The sequence below is a fragment of the Tenrec ecaudatus genome, chromosome 9 (genome assembly GCF_050624435.1).
Source record: "Tenrec ecaudatus isolate mTenEca1 chromosome 9, mTenEca1.hap1, whole genome shotgun sequence".
NCBI lineage: Eukaryota > Metazoa > Chordata > Mammalia > Afrosoricida > Tenrecidae > Tenrec > Tenrec ecaudatus.
Genome location: NC_134538.1, coordinates 3,516,259 through 3,522,344, shown reverse-complemented (window position 1 = coordinate 3,522,344; position 6,086 = coordinate 3,516,259).

The window sequence follows — 6,086 nt, the reverse complement described above, 5'->3', positions numbered from 1 at the left end:
CCCACAGAAAAGAAGCACATGGCCTAAGCGAATACAAGATGTTGAATGGACCATGTAGCAGACACCAAGGAACAAAAACAATCATTGTGTGATCACCTTCCTCACATAATCGCTGATGGTGCTCAGCTACTGAGAGATGTAGCGTCTGGGGACTTAAAGGCTTGAAAGCAAACAAGCAGCCATCTGGCCCAGAAGCAACAAAGCCCACACGGAAGCAGCACACCAACATAGGTGATCATGAAGGGTAGAGGAGACCAGGTCTCAAACAACAAAGGCGGGGTGGTGGTGAGAATCACATCACCGTGAATGAGGGGGATTGTGTGATGGGGACCCAATGCCCACCTGTAGACAGCTGGACATCCCTTGCAGAGGGGTAGTGGGGAGGAGATGAATCGCTCAGGGTTCAGTGTAGCAACAATGAAATTAAAAATCTTCCTCTAGTTCCTGAACGCTTCCTCCCCTCCCAATTATCATGACCCCAATTCTACCTTGCGGGCTTGGTTATACCAGAGGATGTACAGCGGTTCAGTAGGGGATCTGGAAACACAGGGAATCTAGGACAGACGAACCCCTCAACACCCGCGGTAGGAGTGGCGACACCAGGATGGAAGGGGGTGTAGAAACGGAGAACCAATCTTGGAGATCTATGTGTAACCTCCTCTCTGGGAGATGGGCAATGGGGAAGTGGGTGAGGGGAGATGCCGGGGAGTGTAAGATAAGATATAATAATTATTTATGAACTATCAAGGGACCAGGGAGAAGGGAGGAGCGGGGAGGGAGGGGGACGGGTGAGAAAAAGGGAAACCGAGCTGATTCCAGGAACCCAAGTGGAAGGTGAATTATGAGAATGATGAGTGCAACGAATGTATAAGTGTGCTTTGCTCAATTGATGTATGTATGGATTGTGATAAGAGCTGTATGAGCCCCAATAAAAAGATTTCTTAATTTAAAAAATAAAAAAAAAATGGGATTGTTTCATTTGTAACCATTTCAAACAATCTCATGCTTTTAAGTGGTTGAAATCAGTTCATTCCCAATTCTACACAATAACTATGCCTTTCATCATTATGTTTATTTAATGCCTTAATTATTTATTTTTACATTTTCACCCTTGTTTTCTTCTCCAGCTTGTTAAAGTTACTATTCTCTCTACTTTTTGTCTTTCCGATTTAAAAGTTCTACTCTTCTTTTCCATTGGAGAACTGATCAGTTTTCGTTTACAGCTCATAATTTGACCCAATTTATTCACTAATATTATACTTACATTTTTCATGCAAGGCATTTTACATATTGACCTTGATCTCCATACCCTCCTATGAGATGAGATCTTTGAAGACCTTCACCCTTGATTTCTTTTTTATTTTCTACCACTGTCCACCCCCATTGAGATGATACCTTTAGAATGCTTCCGTACCCTTCTGTCCTTTTCTACCAACTACCCCCTCCTGAAATCTACTACTATGGAGCTTATTTTATTGGTAGAGTATTATGATTTCCTTGCAGCTGTTCCTTCTATTTCAATAATTAGTGCTAGAGTACACATCCCAGACAGTCTGTCATTATTCATTGAGATATATATGTGTTAACAAAGGTTCATTACTTACCACACGGTCCTCTCTTTTGCATTTCTCCTACATTGAGAACTCTATTCTGATGTAGTTGCTTGTTGGAATTGAACTTCGAGCATTCTCCTGTATGTGAGTGATCTACTGTCTGAGTCCTGACAGCACTGCAACTACATTTCTTCAGTCATCTCCTCTGAGTAATAACTTAGTTGTTAATATGGTAACCTTCTCTCCACCATCTAGCCTCCATAGAAGCGCTGACAAGAATGCTGTTGTTGATAGGTAGCATTGAGTCTGTTCTGACCCACAGCAACTAGATACAGCAAAATAAAACACTGTCCAGGTCTGTGCCATCCTCACAATGGTTCCAAAGATTGAGCCCATTGTCGCATCTTGCTAAAGCGAAGGAGTGGTGATAAAGAGGAAGGTCCTCAGTGAGATGGACTGACACAGTGGCTCAGCAAGGGGCTCAGGCAGAGGAACAATTGTGAGGATGGTGCAGGACCAGGCGGTGTTTCCTTATGTTATGCATAGAGTGGCTGAGTCGGAACCTACTGGATGGCGCCTACCCACAACATTATTGCAGTCACTCTGTCAATCCATCCAGTTCGCTGCCCCTCTTTTCTGTACCAAGCATGATGCCCTGCTCCAGGAATTGATCTCTCCTGACAACATATCCGAAGTATGTAAGACAAAGTCTCCCCGTCCTTCCCTCTAAGGAGCACTTTGACCACACTTCTTCCAGGACAGATTTGAGTGTTCTTTTGACAGGCTATGGTATTTTCAATATTCTCTAGCACCACAATTTCAATGCATCGATTTTTCTTTGGCCTTCCTTATTCAATGTCCAACTTTCACATGCATATAAGGCAATTGAAGATATCATGGCTAGGGTCAGGCACACCGGAGTCTTCAAAGTAACCTCGCTGCTTTTGAACACTTTACAGTGGTCTGGTGCAGCAGATTGTCATTTGATCTCTATGCAACTTGTTATTTGAGCTCTTGGCTGTTGCTTCCATGAGCATTTATTGCTGATCCAAGCAAGATTAAATCCTTGACAACATCTATCTTTTCTCTACTTATCATGATGTTAACCTACTGGTTCAGTGGTGAGGATTTTGGTCTTCTTTACATTGAACTTTAATCCATTTTGAAAGTTGAAATCCTTGATCTTCCTCAGAAAGTGATTCAAGTCCTCCTCATTGCAAAGACTATGTAGACAAAACCCAGACAAAATTCATGACTAACACGTTTATGAAGGAAGTTCATAAGTTGTAAAGCCAGTGAGAAATGCTCAGGGTAGTTGTTTATCAGAATATGCTACATCTCACAAAGTTTCAGGTTTGCTAATAAATGTCCAAAGGGATATACCACTCTGGTATAAGCATTAATCAGAAGGCATGCCGTGTAAGCTTGTAGGTCGGCAAAATCAGCTCCCTGGAGCAAGGGCCCAGAGACATTCCAATTCAGCAAACCTCTGTCTGCAGGCCCTCAGCTCCATTTCCATGGGCCAGCAAATTCAACTTCCCCAGTTAAATGCCCAAACACAGCCCACTCCACAAGCACAGAAGCACTCCCCTTTACTTTCTCCATGGTTTGGGAAGTCCATCGCCCTCTTCCATGCTCTGGCTCCTGGATCTGTTGCTGCTCCTCTGATGATACAGTAACCATCTGCATCCAGGAGGCTCACTATGCAGGGATCTCAGGTCCAGAGGATGCAGTCCACTGCTGGCTCTTGCTAGTAAGGAGGTCCCTCCTTCTACTTTTCAGAGGGCTCACTTTATACACAGCAGGATGCCACTCCAGGCAATCCTGTTCCCAATTACTCACGGGCAAAACCTATCAGTATCTTCCCTTACCTTCTTCTTTAGACTCCTACCGGGAAAGGTCATTTGATGGGAGTTAGAGACACTGGCTAGAAGAGCCAAATTAAATAAATCACTGCCTCTGCACCACCCAATAGATAATTAGTAACATACTAATCGCTCACTCTGATACGTATAATATAGACAATTCAGAGTGACTGGGACATCTGTTGAGAGTATGAATAATGTGGGGAGCCACGTTATTTAAACCGATCTAACAGAAACAAACAACAAATAAACCTGTATTTATTTCAGTCCTTTGGTTTGTACCAGTCAGCCAGCTTCCTGTCCACAGTAGAGCATGCTGCAGAGCAGGCCTGAGGAAATAATAATGGATGGTCAGTTTAATGTGGAGGATACTTAAACATTTCATTGACTTGCGTTTCTCTTTTCTTCTACTAGAAAGTCTTTAAGAAGATCTTTAATGTCTTATAAGGCTACCTGGTAGCACAAATGGTTACTGTAAGTACTTGACTGAAAGCAGAAAGTTTAGAAGTTCAAATCCACCCTGCAGTTCCAACGGAGAATGACCGTGCAAACTGCTCTTTCCAAGTCCAGAAAACCCATAGGTGAGTTCTACCGTGCCGCCTGGGTTGTGATAAGTCTAAATCAACTCTGTCATTTCACAACACTATCGTATCTATGGGGAGATCTAATTGATGATGGGTTCTTGTCTTAGAATGATTTACTGATTCCTTTCGTGTTAGGAGATAGTTAAATATACTCCATTCGCTTCGTTTGTTGCCCGTTTGCCATATAGGATTTGTACTATCATGATATTTGGATGTTGGATGATTGGCAGGCACAATGGCCTTAGCCATTTTCCTGGCTTCAAAATGTTGGAAGAACATAAAACAATCTGACATAGTCGAATAGCTAATAAGGAAGAGAAGCTGAATATGAGGTTAGTGAATGGGCTGGCAAAGGTTATTCAACTCTGAAGTGGAGTAATCTAGATTTCACGGAAAAGGCTGTTTTTGTGCTTAATGTGGGCTGTGGAGAGGATTGGTGTTTGCTACTCTTGGATAGGTCCTGGGAAGAATATTGTAATATTTAGAAAAGTTTTACCCGAGTAAGTTTCATCTTTTTTTAGCTCAGCTTAAGACGTAATGTAAAAGTCACCACGTGGTCAATAAAACTGCCTAGAAATCTGTTAGCCAGGCTGTACTTTTTACTCATTAGATTCCCTGAGAGATGACAGCAATCAGCGCAGAGGAGTTCTTGTGAGAAAAATACCGCTACTCATTCATGGTAATTCTGCTTCTCTTTAAACGCACACACACTCACTCGTGCACACTTTGAGAAGCTTTTCCTTGTTTCATTCCGGCTTCTAAATTAAAAGGCAGAGGTATAGCCACAGTCAAACCCCTGAAATTACGTATACAAAAAGAACAATAATAAGATCACTATATAGAGAAGCCCACTCTTATGTAAAAGTAGTATCATACCAAGAGCATTGTTGATTGATTGGCTTTTTAAAATTTTATAATAAAGCATACACATCATGATTCTACTAAATATAACTCTTAGTGGTTCCATCAAAATGTAGTTGACAGCATGTCCCATATCATTGAGCACATTGGTTGATTCAAAGTTTTCAATTGATATGTGTGTTTAATGTCTTATGTGTATGTTATACATGTATATGTATTTATCTATATAATGTTTTTCTACACGTATTTTCAACACCTGCGTGTTTCCTTAGTGCAAATGACCAAATGTGAAATGACAAGTCCAGAAGACAAGGGAGGGCTTTTGTTTGTTTTAACACAGTACACATTCCCAATTGCCACGTGGATAAATATTAACAGTGCATTTGCCTCAGCAGTATGACAGATTATCTGCTATAATTTAGCATAATGTCACCAATTCTAAATATTATTTTAATTTTTTTCAAATTAACAGCCCCAAATATCTCATTTAAATATCTTCCTTTTGATTATTTATGAGCTGAGTATTTTTTTAAAATACTGTCACTGATACTTCTTATTTTCTAAATTATTAAATCTTTGGAATTTTCTCATTAATTTTATATCATTAAAGTGATGTTAATTCATGTACCATATATATGGATGTTTGTATATATGTATGATTTAAATATATGTCATTCATATTTCTTAGGTAGTCATTTATATTTTAATTTTGATTATGATATTTTCATAATATACACAAATTTTAATGATATCTAATAATGGCCCACATTTGTTTCGCTCTTCTCTGTACTTCAGATTGGTTCAATTTAACCCGCGCTATTTTAGTTAATCCAAAATGACCTCTAAGGAATATTATTTTTAAAAAAGCAAAACCTGGTGACACTTTGGGTGAGGCACATGACTTTATCACAAGATTGACAGTCTCGGAGACCCTATGGATCCACTCTTCTCTATCAAATAGGGTCCTCATGAATCAGGAGCACCTTGATAGCTGTGAGCCTGACTTTTGCGTTGTGCTACATAATTATTTCTGCTTCCAGAAAAGACACCCAGAGGTTCAATGTCTTGCCCAGCCTCACACACTAACTAGGAGGTGACAAAGCTCACCTTTAAAACCAGACAATCAGATTACAGAGAGCAGTTTGTTAATAGTTATATTTTCAATGTTGTGATGCTTTTTTTTGCCTAGAATGAACTTAACTAACTAACTTAACTAATAATGG